The following is a 20,033-nucleotide window of genomic DNA, read 5'->3' on the forward strand; positions in this document are numbered from 1 at the left end:
TGCAACTGTTGTGCCCGGGCGTCGAGAGCCGCCCGCTCCGTAGCTAGTCTAGTATCCTCAGCTGCCAAGGCCTCCTTGGCCTGAGCTATCTCCTCACGTACCCGTGCCACCTCCGCGTCATGCTCATCTTTGTTCGCAGGGATAACCGTGGCGGTTAACAGGGTCGTAAGCTTGTCCATGAGGTCTATCAGCACTTGAGCCGGAGGGCGCACAGGGCCTCCTGCCCCGGCCGCTCCTATCCCCGACGTAACTGCAGTAGCGGCTGTAGAGTTTTGACCGGGTTGAGTCCCAACCATGAAGACTCCTGCCCAATTCGGCGACTCACTGGGGTCCAGAATACTGAAGCCATCGGAACAGCCCCCGAGCACACCATCTTGAACTTGATACAGAGAATCTGTTGAACGGGCGGACGAATCACCGTCAGAGTGGACGGCCGTCTCACCACCATCTTCAGGACTTTTGGAAAGCTCTTCTCTGTGGACACATCCCACCAAGACACGCTTCATGCCGGGTTGAGCCCAGGCGGTTTTCGCACGCTGAGCCGTCTCGACGAGGTCGGTGCAGTTGTCCGGCTCAGGCCCCGGCTCGCCAATCTGGCTGATGAAGACGTGGATCCCTCCGAAGGGGACCCGGTACCCGTACTCAACTGAGCCGGCGTCGGGGCCCCAGCCTTCGTCGTCAATGTAGATCTTGCCGCGACGACTCTTGGTCATCCGGCCCACTACGTATCCCTTGAGCCCTTTGAAGCTGTCGTTCAAGAACTCAAATCCACCGTGCGCTGGCCTCACGGTGGGCGCCAACTATCGTGGAATTGTCATGTCAGATGTCCTCGTGAAAGGACTTAGTTATGGAGCCATCGCAACTAGGAAGCTTGAAGGGGTTAATCGGGACAAAGGACACGAGAGGGTTTATACTACTTCGGCCCCTTACGGTGAAGGTAAGGCCTACGTCTAGTTGGGTTGGTATTGATGTTTTGATGACCAGGGAGCGAGATACGCTATGCCCAGTTCTCAATGAGTTGTTTCTTGCCCTAAGCCGCCAGCAGGTCGTCCCCTTATATACACGGACTGACGCCTTGTGGCCTACAGAGTCCCGGCCGGCTTATAACAGTGTCCGGCTCGGTGACTAGTTAAAACTACCTTATGATACAAGTCATGCCATTTGGCGGTTTACTACAACGGGCCGTAAGTCGCATGTGGGCCTTAAGCCCTCTATGAACCACCATCTTCATGCTTTGGTCTTGGGCCTTCTCTCTGGTAAGTCTTCTTTGCGTAACCCGGCCCCTCTTGGGCGGCTTACTCAAATAGTTCTATCCCCAACACAATTGGTATCAGAGCAAGGTACTCCCTTGTTCTGTGTGATTTTGGTTTAACCACCTAGAGTTCTAGTTATGTCGACTGCAGGATCAAGGAACATTTCCTGCCCTATCTTTGATGGTCATGAGTATCCTCGGTGGAAGGCCATGATGAAAAAGTGACTCATGGCTATGGACAGCGAACTGTGGACCGTCACCAAGATCGGTCTTACCGATCTATGCAAGATGGCTGAGGCTGATGACATTCGCAAGTACACACTGCTTAACCTCACAGCGAAGGATGTCATCTGCTCTAGTTTGTCCCGAAATCAGTTCAGGAACATCATGCATCTCAATCACGCGAAGCTAATCTGGGACCGTCTCTCTGAGGTCTATGAAGGTCATCGGACTCGTCATGATCCTTGGTTTGAGGATTACAAGGAATCTCTCAATGCGATGACATTTGAACCAGAATCATCATCGTCTACCCCCTGCCTTATGGCAAACAATGCTAAGGTAACCGAATCCTACCTATCCGAATCTAGTGATGATGAATCTGGCGATGAATTTGGACCTAGCTATGTCAAACTTGCTTCCCTTGCCACTAAACAACAAAGAGCTTTGGAAAAAGTTCAATACATGCTAAATAAGAGCGATGATATGTTGGGTGAAGAAATGGATCAGTCAAAAGCCTTGGCTGAAAGTCTTCAGGGACTCCATTCCAAGTTTGACGACCTTCAAGGTCATCATAACACTCTCTTATCTGATCACAAGAAGCTTTCTCTTGAACTTCTTCAAAGAAAGAAAGATCTTGAGAAGCTAAGAGTGAGTTATTAAGATCTTCAGAAGGAGCGCGATTCATTGCTAGCTCAACAAATCAGCGCTTCTCAGGAAGAATTTGTTCCTCCATGCTTAAAGTGCATTGAACGTGAATCTGCTAATTCTTCACCTGAATGTTCAAATGCTTCAACTATTACAAATTCTTCACCTGCCTCTGCTATCACTAATTCCTCATCTGAGGTCATTGCTAGTATCACTAACGATGCAGGGCTGAAGGAATTGTACATGACAGGCATGTACAAAAGCCTCAAAGGGCATCAGACTCTTTGTGATGTGCTTAAAAAGCAGATCCTCAACAGGAACCCTAGGAAAGAGGGTATTGCCTTTGAGAGGAAACTCAATGCTGATGGAACATATTGGAAGCCTGAACAGTACCCCAAAACCTCATGGGTTGCTACAAAGGGACCTCCAGTTGATCCATCTAACTTATCTGGCTTTACATGTGAATCTCCTCATTCTTCTGATGAGTCATTTGACTCCAACTATAAACTGTTCAAAAATCAGAATGGTGAAGTATTTGCTAGATATGTTGGCACTAACTGCAGGAACGGTTCTCCTATGAAGAAAATCTGGGTTCCCAAGAAGTGCCTTGAAAGTCTTCAGGTGAATGTCCTCATGACACCACCAGTGAAGAATAGGAACCCTAAATCAAACTCTTCATATGGACCAAATTCTTCATATGGATCCAAGTCCTCATACGGACCAAATTCCTCACGTGGATCAAATTCCTCAAAAGGATCAAAGTCCTCATATGATTATCATCATACTAACAACTCTGTTTCGCAAGGTAGAGCTAAGGGCTGTGAATATGTGCATTATTCTTCAAACCAATATGTTCATAAGTCCTCGAAGAATTTCTCTACTTATTCATATGCTTGCCCTAACCCCTCTTATGTGAAACGAAATGGATTGGCTTCTATGCCACCATTCTCATATGGAGCTCATAGAGTGATGAACTCTTTGCCACCCCTTCAGATGTGGGTGGTGAAGAAAAATAACTAATTTCTTCCGCAGGGTCGGATCTCCAGATGTGCTTTAATGTCTGAAGAATTTGCTGGGGGCCTGACAAAAATGCCTGAAAGGACGCAGGCGAATCATGATGAAATGAACTTTCATTTCACACATCCTCATACTGCTATATCTGTTTTTACTCTTTGATGAAATTCATATGATGAATTTGATATCATATTCTTCACTTATGAAGTATATGAGTTCGTAAGTTGCACTAATTCATCTGCAGGATGATCAACCCAAAGCCACTGAGTGGGTCCTCGATAGTGGATGTACAAATCACATGACTGGTGACAAGAACCTATTGATGGATGCTCCCTTATCACCGTCACATCTGAAGCATATCATCTTTGCTGACAAAGGCAAAAGTCAGGTATTGGGTCTAGGTAAGGTTGCGATCTCTAAGGACATACACATGGACAAAGTCATGCTTGTTGAGTCCTTAGGATACAACCTCATGTCAGTCTCAATGCTTTGTGATCTTGATATGGTTGTTGTCTTTGGCAAGTATCGTTGTGTTGTGATTATGGAAGCTGACAAGTCCAAAGTCTTCGAAGGCTTTAGGAGAGGAGACTTGTATATCGTTGATTTCTCTACAGGACCACAACAGCCATGTGCCTACTTGCAAAAGCTTCAGAAGGCTGGCTATGGCATCGACGACTTGGTCACGCAGACATGAGGAATTTGCACACGCTTGCAAAGAAGAAGCATGTCATTGGCATTGAGAATATCAAATTCCTCAAGGATCACTTGTGTGGAGACTATGAAGCTGGAAAAATGACCAAGGCCAAGCATCCAGCAAAGACTATCATGACCACTACTCGTCCATTCGAATTGCTTCACATGGACCTCTTTGGTCCTAATCATTACTCAGCAGTCAATAATGATGCATCTCTATATGGCTTTGTTATTGTTGATGATTACTCTCGTTACACATGGGTACACATTGTCACTTACAAACATGAAGTGTAGGAAGTCTTCAAATGATTCTCCTCGAGGGCTTCAACTAACTTTGGTGTGAAGATCAAGCACATCAGGAGTGACAATGGAACTGAGTTCAAGAATTCTGGTCTTGATGACTATCTTGTTGAACTTGGTATTACTCATGAGTTATCTGCTCCTTATACTCCTCAGCAAAATGGCGTCGTGGAGCGCAAGAACAGAACTCTTGTTGAGATGGCTTGCACTATGCTTGATGAATACAAAACGCCTCGTTGTTTTTGGATTGATGCAATTGATACCGCGTGCCACATCATCAACAGAGTATATCTTCACAAATTCTTCAAGAAGACTACCTATGAACTCCTCACTAACAAGAAACCCAATGTGAGTTATTTCAAAGTCTTCAGTGCTAAATGTTGGATTAGAGATCCTCATCACAATGCTAAATTTGCACCGAAAGCACATGAAGGTTTTATGCTTGGTTACGGAAAGGACTCGCACACCTACAGAGTCTTCAACAACGCTCTTCATAAGGTTGTTGAAACTGTAGATGTGCGGTTCGATGAAACTAATGGCTCGCAAAGAGAGCACCTACCTTCTGTGATAGATGAACCAGCACCTGAGGATTCTATCAAGTTCAAGGCGACTGAGGATGTCATTCCTAATGAAGAATCTGCTGAAGAATTCATTCCAGAACGCGAAGATCGTCGAGCTAATGCACCTGAAGACAATGCTGAAGAAAATGGTGCTGAAGAAAATGCTGATCAAGTTCCTCGACGACAACCAGCTCATCCTCGCGTTGCAAAAGAAGTGCAAGTTGATAAGATCATCGATGAAATTGAAGCACCAGGTCCTCTCACACGCTCAAAAGCTTCAAATTTATCTAACTTTTGTGGGCATTATGCTTTTGTCTCCATCACAGAGCCCACTAAGGTAGATGAAGCATTTCTAGAGCCTGAGTGGATTCAGGCCATGCAAGAAGAACTACATCAGTTCGAGCTCAACAATGTCTGGGAACTAGTCAAACGTCCAGATCCTCGCAAGCATAATGTCATTGGCACAAAGTGGATCTAATGCAACAAGCAAGATAAAAATGGCCTTGTGGTGAGGAATAAGGCACGACTTGTAGCTCAAGGCTACACACAGGTTGAAGGAATTGATTTCGATGAAACTTTTGCACCTGTTACTAGACTTGAGGCTATTCGCATACTACTTGCTTATGCTAACCATCATAATATCACTTTATATCAAATGGATGTGAAAAGTGCATTCCTCAATGGTAAGCTTGAGGAAGAAGTATATGTTACTCAACCCCCAGGTTTTGAAGATCCAAAGAATCCTGACAAAGTCTTCAGACTCAACAAGGCCCTCTATGGCCTCAAGCAGGCCCCTCGGGCGTGGTATGATACTTTGAAGGAATTCTTCGTGAAGAATGGCTTCACACCCGGTTCACTCGATCCTACTCTCTTTACTAAATCTTATGATGGTGAACTGTTTGTGTGCCAAATATACGTTGATGATATTATCTTTGGCTGTACTGACCAACGTTATAGTGATGAATTTGCCTATATGATGAGTGAAGAATATCAAATGTCTATGATGGGAGAGTTGAAATTCTTCTTAGGTCTTCAAATTCGTCAACAGCACAATGGCATATTCATATCTCAGGAGAAATACCTCAAGGATGTTCTGAGGAAATTCGGCATGCAAGATTGCAAAGGCGTCAAAATTCCTATGCCCACAAATGGCCATCTATGCACTGATGAAAATGGTATTGACTTCGATCACAAGGTATACCGCTCCATGATTGGTTCTTTATTGTACTTATGTGCATCTAGGCCAGATATAATGCTTAGTGTTTGCATGTGTGCCCGATTTCAAGCTACACCGAAGGAATCACACCATAAGGCTGTGAAGCATATTCTTCGATATCTAGCTCACACACCAACACTAGGATTATGGTACCCCAAGGGCTCTACTTTTGATCTCATTGGATATTCTGACTCTGACTATGCTGGTGATCATGTGGACCGCAAGTCAACATCTGGTACTTGTCATTTCCTCGGACGATCTTTGGTCTGTTGGTCCTCGAAGAAACAGAACTGCGTATCACTGTCTACTATGGAAGCTGAGTACATTGTTGCTGGTTCTTGCTGTGCTCAATTGCTGTGGATGAAGCAAACCCTCAAGGACTATGGTGTCAACGTGAAGAATGTGCCTCTCCTCTGTGACAATGAGAGTGCCATCAAGATTGCTCACAACCCAGTTCAGCACTCGAAGACAAAGCACATTCAGATTCGTCATCATTTTCTTCGTGATCATGTGTTGAAGGGAGACATCTCCATCGAGCACGTGAAGACTGAAGAACAGCTAGCCGATATCTTCACAAAGCCCTTGGATGAGAAGAGATTTAGCAAGTTGCGGTGTGAGCTAAATATCTTAGAGTCTTCGAATGTTCTTTGAAATGGACACTCATCCTAACACTTATGCAAAATTGATGACTTAGGTGTGCAACACATGAAGATATGTTTTTCTTCAATCAATGAAGAATAACACTCTAAGTGTGAAGAAATTAATGAAGAATTTGATTCTCAGAACCCTACGACAATTGTACGTGGTGTCTGAAATCATCATTCTTATACGCTGGGTCACGCCACCACCAAAGTTGAAAATCTTCATTTTTTGAAATTCCTCAGTTTTGAAATTCTTCAGTTTTTCAAATTCTTCAATTTTCAAAATCTTCACTGTTTCCGTCGTTTTTCTTCATTGACTATATATATATATATATATATATATATATATATATATATATATATATATATATATATATATATATATATATATATATAAGAGTTTATGTCCTCTACAGCATTCACTTATGGCTATTTCTTCAAGTTGCATTTTCTGCTAAGTGAATGTGATCGGACCCTTCCCCCTCTATGATATACTCAACCCAGTCTATTCACAAATTCTTCATGTGCGTTCTATTTGAAACTCGTTCAAAATCTTCACTGTGTCCTTGTCAGCTGAAGAAATTGCGAACGGAACTTTTAACTTATCTTATCCAAATTTTCGGCTTTGCCGCTCAAACCGTTCCGTATCCCACGATAGACTTATCTATTCACCCACGATCTAACACGATCTCCACTTTTCAGTACGTGGGTGACACATGTCAAGCGAATGAGAAGGGTCAGGGGCACGTTCGTCGTAAATCTTCTGGCAAACATTTTTTCACTGCCACTATAAATACCCCTCTCCCCTTCCTCACTTCCTTTACTCCACTCGACCACACTCTCTCTCGCTCGAGCTTCTCAAACCCTAGCGTCACCGCTACTCCATCGTCGCCGGTGAGGAAGAGCTTCACTGCCTCGACCTCATTGCCTTCGTACTCGCGTCGGCCGCGGAAATCTTCACTCCGCCGCCGCCGTAGCTATCTTCCTCCGCTGAGTTAGGGCATGGAAGATCTGAACTGACGAGCTTCAAATCTACACTTCTCAGTTCGTCGTGTTCTTCATCAAGGGTAATTAAAAGTTACTTTTACTGCCCTCTTTGATTCAAATTTTCTCTACAAAATCTTCAAAGGTGTTTTATTCTTCAAATCCTCACAGACAAAACACCTCACTAGTCATCTGTTCTTGATTCGTTTCTCTAAGCATCATTTTTCTTCAAGATTCCTCAATTGTGTGGATCCTCGATCTATACAACTCTGGAACCTAAGACAAAGAACACTTAGTGAAATTCTTCAAGGCTCATCTGGTCAAATTCCTCAAACTTGTCCTTTTTGAAAAACTTTTTGAGAATGCATATGACCTCTCCAAATTCCTCACAACTATACTCTGTTCACAGTTACTCATGTCCGCTGCTGAATCACTAGGTTCTCATCAACTTAACTCATTTGCAGCGTTCCTCGAAGAAAAGTTGCATACTTCTTCAGAGAATTCGATTGTTCAAATTCCTCAACTGAAGAATATGGAAGACGGTAAGAAGCCACAGAAAGGAGGAAAGAGGCCTGAGGTCATGATTGTGTTTGAAATACCTGAGGACATCTATGCTGACTATTGCACACCTGATGAGGCTAAGTTAGGAAAGGAAAACAAAAATTAGCGCAAGGGGCGCATACAAAGGATTGAAAGGAGATGGGCAAGAGAATGGAGGGAGTACAAGTATGTAACTCCAAAGTATATGAAGAAATTCGCACTAAATCCTCCATGCCCAAGAGATCCATTGGCACCTAGCCAAGAAGCTGACCCCACCAGCATCAAGCGTGGTGAGGATTTTCCTGAAGAATGGGCCAAACGCCAAGCCAAGTTGGCGAGACAAGCCAAAGAAGCAGTGAGGAAATTCAATGAAGACTCTGCTACTGCTGCTACCACTGAGGCCTCTGTCAAGCCTAGAAAATCAATGGCAAAGAAGCCCGCTCACAAGCCAAGTGCTTCACCAACTGTGCCCTCACGGCCAAGTTCCTCAGCAATGCCCTCACGGCCGGATTCTTCAAAGCCCTCACGGCCAGTTCCTCATGCTGCTCCTGCTCCTCCAAAATCCTCAGCTCATCCCCCAAAGTCCTCAGCTGCTCCGGCAAAGTCCTCAGCACCTGTACATATGGCCACGTGCCAAAGGACTGCAGGCATAACTATTGCCTCTGGTGTCTCAGCGAGTTTCTCAGCTGCACCAAACTCTTCATCAGGCCCCACTCTGCTGAAGACAAAGGCAACGGCTGGTCGAGGTCCTCGGCCAAGTCCAAAAAAGAAACAGGTTGCCTTCCAAGTGCCATCTGACGATGAAGCTGATGATGATGAACTTGCAGAAATCATCAGAGATAGACAAGAAAGGGCCGCTAGAGCCAAAGGCACACCTGTGCCACTGCTTTTGGATCCAAGGGTGATCCTCGATTACATTGATATCTGGCACAAGGATCCAAACACCCCTATGCCTAATTTTCATTTGACTCATGGCCAAAGTCACATGCTAACCCATTTCATCACTGAAGAGAAATGGAAATTTGAGAAGGCTAGGCAGATCAAGAAGGCTCAGTACAAGAAGGAAAAGTTTCTGAAGAATAACATTCTCTCTATGACCACTGACGATCTTGTGAAGATCCAAGCTGAAATCAAAGTCCTCAACAATGATTTCAATGCTTATTATGCTGATTGGCAAGGAGCCAAAGTCAAGTTTGTGAAACTGACTAAGAAATTCACAAATGTTGTAGCCCCATCGCAACAAGAAGAACCTCAAGATGAAGCCTTTGCTCAGCCTACTGAAGAACATGCCAGCACCGTTGATGATTTTCAGTCTGCTGAAGAAAATGCTAGTTCCAGGGCTGATGACTCCATTCCAGCCGCTGAAGAAATTGCCAGGGCATCCACTAGTGGTGCGCCTTAAGAAACTGAAGAAGTCAGGGCAACTGCAACAGTTGCGCCTGAGGAAATTCAAATAGATTCCTCAGCTCCTCCCGCGCCTACACCAACTCCTATCCTTCCATCTGCATCAGATGTGAAGAAGACCAAGGCTGCAGAGCGAGCTGCAGTGAAGAAAAGGAAAGCATCAGCTGCTTCAGAATCGTCAGCTCCAAAGAAGGTGAAGCCTATGACAAGCTCGTTTGAAAATCCAATTGATGTTGTTCTGATTTCCACCATGCCATCAAAGGACCTTGTTCCTTTTGGTGAAGAATATGTGATCCCTAGCGGATCTGATGAAGAAAATCATTCTGTTGCTTCGTCAGAGCAGATTGATGAAGAAATTGAAGTGGATGCGATCCCTTCAACGCATGTTGCTTCCTCGCCAATGCCTCAGTTCACAGCTGAAGAGGCTGGCGTTGAAGAAATTGAAGATGAAGACGTGGATATTGGATGCACTACGCCTGTGATGAATGATGACTTTTGGGAAAGTCAACATCCCAATTCTCCACTCTTCACCCCAATACAACAAATACCTCAGTCCCCTGCACCAACCATTCAGCTGGGCTCTGAAGAAACTCATCCCACCTTGTCTGTGCATGAAGAAATTCCAGCCACTAGTGCTGAAGAACCTGCTGCTGCTGATCACATGACAACACATACTGCAACTGAAGAGGAACCAGAAATTCCTCAGCCTGAAGAACGTGAGATTGCGATTCCTGAGGTTGTGATGCAACTCACTGACACTCCTCTGCCAAAGCCAACGGATCCATTCTCACGCAAGCAAAAGTTCAAGGCTGAAGATTTCTTTAGCGAGCATGTTTTCTTCACTGATTACAACCCTTATGATTCTTCTCGCATAAGGAAGAGGCGTTTCTGGACTGCTAGTCAAGCCAATTTCTATTCCTCAGTGCTATTCAACAAAGACAAAGTCTTCGATCATGCACACATTCCTCACGTGGACATGGAATCTCTGCCGGGCTTCGAGCCAGTCCTTAGTGTTCTTCACGATGCTGGATTACTGAATTTCTGCACTAACATCTATGATTGGAATGAAGAACTCATTCTTCAATTCTATGTGACGCTGCACATCACAGGAAATTCTGAAGATGTGAACTCATGGGTGCTGGACTGGATGTCAGACAATACTCACTACAAGGCACCAACAACTGAATTGCTTCGTGCCCTCCCACTCAATCCTCCCCTTGAAGGTGCTCGTTGCATCTACAACGAACCTGAGCTTACAAATCATTACATGCAAGTGCTGATGAAGCCTTTGAAGCCAGGGCAGGCCCCTTGAACCAAATTCCTCGTCGGGGAATTATTGTATGTGCCACGGACTGTCTATCGCATTTTGATGAAGACAATGAGTCCTATCAAAGGCCATGACTCAAATGATGAAGAAGTCGTTGGCATCATGAAGAATATGCTTTTCAATATCATTCATGGCGTTCCCGTCAACTTCCATGATTTCTTCATGAGGACTTTGGTGAATATTGCTATGTCACCATTTGAGTTGAAGCTTTATGCACCATGGATTATGAGGTTCATCAGGACAAGGTCTTCACTCAATTACAAGGCTGATACTCTTAACCACAGTAGCTACTTGCCTCCAATTGAAGTCCTCAAACAGACATTTTCCTCAGCTGATGACAAAGGCAAGGCAACTGCTGTGATAGATGAAGGCATTCGTCCATTGGATGGTCAATTTCGCAAAGCTGCATCCTACTCCACCAATGATGACTCTGCCACACATGACTCTGCCGCCAACACCTCTGCCAGGCAAAATCCTCAAGCCACAACACCCAGGGTGATGACTGATTGTGAATTAATCCTCAGTCTTCATCAGAAAGTTGATTACAATCATCAATGGGTCAAGCGTCAGTTTGGTTCAATTCTTCACAACATGACCTCAACACATAATGCAGTGAAGAAAAACCACTACTACCTCCATGAAACCTTCAACCGTACCTGGGCTGTTCTATCTCATGTCTACAGCGCAGAAGATCTGAAGAACATGGGTCTCAAGGAAGAATTTGACTGGTCTGCACCTCCACCGAAGAAATTCAAGAAGGTCAAGGTTCCTTCCTTGGTGGCCAGCTCCTATCCTTCATCGCGCGACACTGATGAAAATGAAGACTTGGACGACACTGCGGCAGGCCCTACTACGACAACCGACCCCGACAACGCTGACGCTCCTCCATCAACTTGATATTCTTCAGGGGCGTTAGTCCTCAGTTTCGATCCTTTTGGTCATTCGATAACAAAGGGGGAGAAATTTGAGTTAGTCTTCAAGCGGGTCTATTATATGGGCGTTTTTTTGCTAAGTTACAACTCTCGCTCTTCTGAAAATTTTATTGGATCGAGTTGTAATCTTAAACCTGATGGTGCTCTGATACTTTTGATGTGTTCCTCTGCATGCTTATTCTTTGTTATATGTTAATACACGCATGCTGAATTACATCAGTCACCATATTTCATCATGCATTTCAAATTCTTCATATTATATGTAGAATGCGTGTATGAATTACAAGATATAGGGGGAGATCTCCATGATTCAACTCTTCAAATGTGCATTGCCTCAAAAGCAAATTCCTCACTATGCACATCTTCAGGGGGAGTTCTTATATATCTTGCGATCAAATTCATCAATATCAGTACTTACACTTCATATGTTTATCCCCGTTGAAAACTTAACCTATATTGTCATCAATCACCAAAAAGGGGGAGATTGTAAGTGCATCTAGTGCCCCTTAGTGATTTTGGTGTATTGAAGACTTATAGGTTAAGGGACTAATGTGTTTATGAGTATGCACAGGTCTATAAGGAGGAGTTTGATATTTACAGAGAAAGTCGACCCCTAAAAATGAAGTTCTTTGACTGAAGACTTTCTGAAGACTTTGAAAGTGAAGAAATTGGTGTGACCTTAAAGACTTGGTATTCATTTGAGGAACATGAAGCATGAAGACTTTTGTTTTCGTTGTTTCGTTTTATCTTTCTTGAGTCATAGGAAACACCGTACTGTTAAAGGGGGTCGAGGAAATACTAAGGAAAAATTTCCATGTGATGCTCAACTCAAAATCCTACACCTACCAATCCCTTCGAGTGAAGCCTTTGGAAATCTCATACAGTTCAGTCAATTTCTTCAGTGACAGAGATGAAGTTCTTCTGGTCGCTGAGGAATTTGTTCTGACTAAGGAGTTAGGAATTCGCCAGTGTCGGTTGCCTACACAGTGAGGAACATGATAGCCCTGAGGAATTTGAGAGTCAAATTTCCGACCGTTGCTGTGCTGCCCGCCAGCTGTCCCAAAATATCTTATCCACCTAACGGTCATATATCATTAAAGGGCATTTATGTCTTATCATGTTGGGCTGCTCCCTAGGCTATAAATAGCCGCCCCCTACAACCACTAGCTGGTTGGCTGCTCCGAGAGAAACTGACACTTGTCATTTGAGAGCATCCCATCCTCCGAGGACTTTGAGCGAAAATCATCGAGTGAGGAAAAACCCAAACCCAAACACCTACAAACCCAAAGTGATTGAGCATCACTGAAGAGATTGATCCTGCGTGGATCCGACGCTTGTTACCTTTGAAGACTGTGCTTCTTCCAGACGGTTAGGCGTCATGGTCTAGAGCATCCAAGAGGAATTGTGGATCGCCGAGTGACCGAGTCTGTGAAGGTTTGGAAGTCGCCTGAAGACTTACCACGAGTGATTGGACGAGGTCTATGTGACCTTAGTTCAAGGAGAATGCGGTGAGGACTTGGTGTCCTGAGCTGCGTGCTCAGCAACTGGGTGTCCGGGACTGTGTGTCCTCGAGTTTAAATACTCAGCCGCTCCAACCAGATGTACAACTGAGACATCAGTTGGAACTGGTCTACCAAATCATTGTCTTCACCAACCTTACTGGTTCTATTTCCTCAACTCTTTCATTTCCTCATTACTATGTTGAGTGATTGTTCATATCTGTGTTTGAAGACTTTGACTGAAGACTTTCTCAATTTCCTTAGTTCAATTTCTTCAGTCTGTTTGTCTTCATCTTGTGTTATCCTGTGATTACGCTTTCTGTACTCTATGCTTGTCTTCATTTCATCATGATGACTATGTCTATATTCTGTTATGCTTACTTTTGAGTACTTATTCCACTGCAAGTAGTTCTTCGCTAAGGAATTTCCTCACCGGCAAATTCCTCAGTGAAGAATTCATAAAAATTGCCTATTCACCCCCCCTCTAGTCGATATAATGCACTTTCAATCAGGCTCCATATTAATTTGTGCTGATAGAGAGTGGGACTAGTGCCCTTTTAATCATCAAGAGTATATCCAATAGTAGCTCAGTGCTTCTTCAGAACCTTCAGTGATCTTTTTTCTTCATGTTCTGAAAGGTTAGCACCAATAATAACAAGATATATCTTTTTTCTCATCAAGATGAGAATATTTCAAAGTGTCTGGCAATTGTTTTAATTCAAACACAAGACCACCTTTAGGTGGAGGAGGACCTCCTAGAGTTTCAATAGGCAAATTGTGTTTATGCAGAGGATGTTGTTCAAAGAAAATTTTATCTATTTCATTTCTTTCATGTAGATGCATATCATTTTCATGGTCTAGCAAATATTGTTCTGTAGGGTCAATAGGAGGCACAACAATAGAAGCAAGACCAATTATTTCATCCTTAATAGACAATTCTTTCTTATGGTGCTTTCTACTAAACTTGGAAAAATTAAACTCGTGAGACTCATCACCAAAACTAACACCAACAGTTTACTTCTCGCAATCTATTTTAGCATTAACGGTGTTCAGGAAAGGTCTACCAAAGATAATGGGACAAAACTCATCTTGTGGGGAACTAAGAACAAGAAAATCAGTAGGGTATTTTATTTTCCCACACGAGACTTCAACATCTCTAACAATCCCAAGTGGTGTGATGGTGTCTCTATTAGCAAGTTTAATAGTAACATCTACGTCTTCTATTTTAGCGGGTGCTATATCATTTTTAATTTCTTGATATAAGGTAAAAGGAATAGCACTCACGCTAGCACCTATGTCACATAAACCATGATAACAATGATCTCCTATTTTAACTGAGACAATAGTCATGCCAACAACGGGTCTATGTTTATCTTTTTCATCGGGTTTGGCAATTCTAGTAGCTTCCTCACAGAAGTAAATAATATGCCCATCTATATTTTCAACAAGGAGATCTTTAGGCATAGCAACACTAGGTTCTATTTTAATTTGTTCAGCAAGTTTGGAAGTTCTAATATAACTTTTCTTTACAAAGTTGAAACTTTAGCATGTTCCTTTATCCTAATAGGCAAAGGTGGTTTTTTAATATAAATAGTAGGAACAACTGGATCAACATTATAAATTATAGTTTCATCTTTAGCTATTACCGGTTCTTTAATTTCTTCTTTGATAGGTGGGTGATATTTAAACCACTTCTCCTTAGGGAGATCAACATGAGTAGCAAATGATTCAAAAAAGGAGGCTACTATCTCAGAGTCAAGTCCATATTTAGTGCTAAACTTTTGAAAAGCATCAGTATTCATAAAAGATTTGACACAATCATACACTACTAGGGAAAACCTTATACACAGATGTTGGGGAACGTAGTAATTTCAAAAGATTTCCTACGATCACACAAGATCTATCTAGGAGATGCATAGCAACAAGAGGGGAGAGTGTGTCCATGTACCCTCGTAGACCGAAAGAGGAAGCGTTTCAATAACGCAGTTGATGTAGTCGAACGTCTTCGCGATCCAACCGATCCATGTACCAAACGTACGGCACCTCCGTGTTCAGCACACGTTCATCTCGATGACGTCCCTCATACTCTTGATCTAGTTGAGCCTGAGGGTGAGTTCCGTTAGCACGACGGCGTGGCGACGGTGATGATGATGCTACCGGTGCAGGGCTTCTCCTAAGCTCCGCAACGGTATGATCGAGGTGTGTAACTGTGGAGGGGGCACCGCACACGGCTAAAATATCAACTTGTGTGTTCTAGGGTGCCCCCCTGCCCCTGTATATAAAGGAGGGAGGGGAGACCGGCCAGCCCTCCTTGGTGCGTCCCCAAAGAGGGAATCCTACTAGGACTCCAAGTCCTAGTAGGTTTCCACCAAGAAGGAGAGAGGGGGGAGGAAGGAGAGGGAGAGAGGGAGAAGGAAAGGGGGGGCGCCGCCCCCCTTCCCTTGTCCTATTCGGACTCAAAGGGGGGGGCACCCCTCCTGTAGCCCTCCTCTCTCTCCACTAAGGCCCATTGAGGCCCATTAGTTCCCCAGGGGGGTTCCGGTAACCCTCCAGCACTCCGGTTTCATCCGAAACTTCTCCGGAACAATTCCGGTGTCCAAATATAGTCGTACAATATATCAATATTAATGTCTCGACCATTTCGAGACTCCTCGTCACGTCTGTGATATTATCCGGGACTCCGAACAAACTTCGGTCATCAAAAACACATAACTCATAATACATATCATCATCGAACGTTAAGCGTGCGGACCCTATGGGTTCGAGAACTATGTAGACATGACCAAGACACATCTCCGGTCAATAACCAATAGCGGAACCTGGATGCTCATATTGGCTCCTACATATTCTATGAAGATCTTTATCGGTCAAACCGCATAACAACATACGTAGTTTCCTTTGTCATCGGTATGTTACTTGCCCGAGATTCGATCATCGGTATCATCATACCTAGTTCAATCTCGTTACCGGCAAGTCTCTTTACTTGTTCCATAATACTTTATCCTGCAACTAAATCATTAGTCACAATGCTTGCAAGGCTTTATAGTGATGAGTATTACCGAGAGGGCCCAGAGATACCTCTCCGAAACACGGAGTGACAAATCCTAATCTCGATCTATGCCAACCCAACAAACACCTTCGGAGACACCTATAGAGCACCTTTATAATCACCGATTTACGTTGTGATGTTTGGTAGCACACAAAGTGTTCCTCAGGTATTCGGGAGTTGCATAATCTCATAGTCTGAGGAACGTGTATAAGTCATGAAGAGAGAAGTAGCAATGAAACTGTAATGATCATAATGCTAAGCTAACGGATGGTTCATGTCCATCACATCATTCTCCTAATGATGTGATCCCGTTCATCAAATGACAACACATGTCTATGGTTAGGAAACATAACCATCTTTGATTAACGAGCTAGTCAAGTAGAGGCATACTAGGGACTATATGTTTTGTCTATGTATTCACACATGTACTAAGTTTCCGGTTAATACAATTCTAGCATGAATAATAAACATTTATCATGAGTTAAGGAAATAAATAATAACTTTATTATTGTCTCTATGTCATATTTCCTTCAGTCTCCCACTTGCACTAGAGTCAATAATCTAGTTCACATCACTATGTGATTTAACACCAATATTCACATATGTATGTGAGTAACACCCATAGTTCACATCGTCATGTGACCAACACCCAAAGGGTTTAACAGTGTCAATAATCTAGTTCACATCGCTATGATTAACACCCAAAGAGTACTAAGGTGTGATCATGTTTTGCTTGTGAGAGAAGTTTAGTCAACAGGTCTATCACATTCAGAGCCGTATGTATTTTGCAAATATTCTATGTCTACAATGCTCTGCACCGAGCTACTCTAGCTAATTGCTCCCACTTTCAATATGTATCCAGATTGAGACTTGGATTCATCTGGATCGGTGTAAAAGCTTGCATCGACGTAACTCTTTACAACTATCTCTTTTATCACCTCCATAATCGAGAAATATTTCCTTAGTCCTCACTAAGGATAATTTTGACCAATGTTCAGTGATCTACTCTTAGATCACTATTGTACCCCCTTGAAAAAACTCATGGCAAGGTACACAATAGGTCTGGTACACAACACATCATACTTTATAGAACCTATGACTGTGGCATAGGGAATGACTTTCATTCTCTTTCTATCTTCTGTCGTGGTTGGGATTTGATTCTTACTCAATTTTACACCTTGTAATATAGGCAGGAACTTCTTCTTTGACTGATCCATTTTGAACTCTTTCAAATAACTTGTCAAAGTAGGTATTCATTGAAAAATCTTATCAAGCATCTTGATCTATCTCTATAGATCTTGATGCCCACTATATAAGCAACTTCGCCGAGGTCTTTCATTGAAAAACTCTTATTCAAGTATCCCTTTGTGATATCCAGAAATTCTATATCATTTCCAATCAACAATATGTCATCCACATATAATATTAGAAATGCTACAGAGCTCCCACTCACTTTCTTGTAAATACATGCTTCTCCTGTATAAAACCATATGCTTTGATCACACTATCAAAGCGTTTATTCCAACTCCGAGAGGCTTGCACCAGTCCATAAATGGATCGCTGGAGCTTGCACACTTTGTTAGCACCCTTTGGATCTACAAAACCTTTTGGTTGCATCATATACAACTTTTCTTCCAGAAATCCATTCAGGAATGCAGCTTTTACATCCATTTGCCAAATTTCATAATCATAAAATGCAGCAATTGCTAACATGGTTCGTACAGACTTAAGCATCGCTACGGGTGAGAAAGTCTCATCGTAGTCAACTCCTTGAACTTGTTGAAAAACTTTTGCAACAAGTCGAGCTTTGTAAACAGTAACATTACAGTCTGCATCGGTCTTCTTCCTAAAGATCCATTTATTTAATATGGCTTGCCGATCATCGGGCAAGTGCACCAAAGTCCACACTTTGTTCTCATACATGGATCCCATCTCAGATTTCATGGCCTCAAGCCATTCCGCGGAATATGGGCTCATCATTGCTTCCTCATAGTTCGTAGGTTCATCATGGTCTAGTAACATGACTTCCAGAATAGGACTACCGTACCATTCTGGTGCGGACCATACTCTGGAAGACCTACGAGGTTCTGTAGTAATTTGTTCTGAAGTTTCATGATCATCATCATTAGCTTCCTCACTAATTGGTGTAGGAATCACTGGAACTGATTTCTGTGATGAACTACTTTCCAATTCAGGAGAAGGTACAATTACCTCATCAAGTTCTACTTTCCTCCCAATCACTTCTTTCGAGAGAAACTCCTTCTCTAGAAAGGATCCATTCTTAGCAATGATCTTGCCTTCGGATCTGTGATAGAAGGTGTACCCAACAGTTTCCTTTGGGTATTCTATGAAGATGCACTTCTCCGATTTGGTTTCGAGGTTATCAGGTTGAAGTTTTTCATATAAGCATCGCAACCACAAACTTTAAGAAATGACAACTTTGGTTTCTTGTCAAACCATAGTTCATAAGGCGTCGTCTCAACAGATTTTGATGGTGCCCAATTTAAAGTGAATGCGGCTGTCTCTAATGCATAACCCCAAAATGATAGTGGTACCCGGTAAGAGACATCATAGATCGCACCATATCCAATAAAGTGCAGTTACAATGTTAGGACACACCATTATGCTATGGTGTTCCATGTGGCGTGAGCTGTGAAACTATTTCACATTGTTTCAAATGAAGGCCAAACTTGTAACTCAAATATTCTCCTCTACGATCATATGTAGAAACTTTATTTTCTTGTTACGATGATTCTCCACTTCACTCTGAAATTCTTTGAAATTTTTCAAATGTTCCAGACTTGTGTTTCATTAAGTAGATATACCCATATCTGCTCAAATCATCTGTGAAGGTCAGAAAATAATGATACCCGCCACGAGCATCAACACTCATTGGACCGCATACATCGGTATGTATTATTTCCAATAAGTCACTAGCTCGTTACATTGTTCCGGAGAACGGAGTTTTAGTCATCTTGCCCATAAGGCACAGTTCGCAAGCATCAAATGATTCATAATCAAGTGATTCCAAAAGTCCATCTTTATGGAGTTTCTTCATGCACTTTACACCGATATGACCCAAACGACAGTGCCACAAATATGTTGCACTATGATTATGAACTTAGCATCTTTTGGCATCAATATTATGAAAATGTGTATCACTATGATCAAGATTCAATAAAAAACCATCAACATTGGGTGTATGACCATAGAAGGTTTTATTCATGTAAACAAAACAACAATTTATTCTCTATCTTAGATGAATAATCGTATCACAATAAACATGATCTAATCATATTCATGCTCTACGCAAACACCAAATAACATTTATTTATGTTCAACACTAATCTCGAAAGTATAGGGAGTGTGCGATGATGATCATATCAGTTTTGGAACCACTTCCAACACACATCGTCACTTCACCCTCAACTAGTCTCTGTTTATTCTGTAACTCCTGTTTCGAGTTACTAATCTTAGAAACCAAACAAGTATCAAATACCCAGGGGCTACTATAAACACTAGTAAGGTACACATCAATAACCTGTATATCAAATATACCCTTGTTCACTTTGCCATCCTTCTTATCCACCAAATATTCAGGGCATTTCTGCTTCTAGTGACCATTTCCTTTGTAGTAGAAGCACTCAGTTTCAGGCTTTGGTCCAGCTTTGGGCTTCTTCATGGGAGTGACAACTTGCTTGCCATTCTACTTGAAGTTCCCTTTCTTTCCCTTTGCCCTTTTATTGAAAGTAGTGGTC

This window comes from Triticum aestivum, chromosome 3B (assembly GCF_018294505.1).
Source record: "Triticum aestivum cultivar Chinese Spring chromosome 3B, IWGSC CS RefSeq v2.1, whole genome shotgun sequence".
Lineage (NCBI taxonomy): Eukaryota > Viridiplantae > Streptophyta > Magnoliopsida > Poales > Poaceae > Triticum > Triticum aestivum.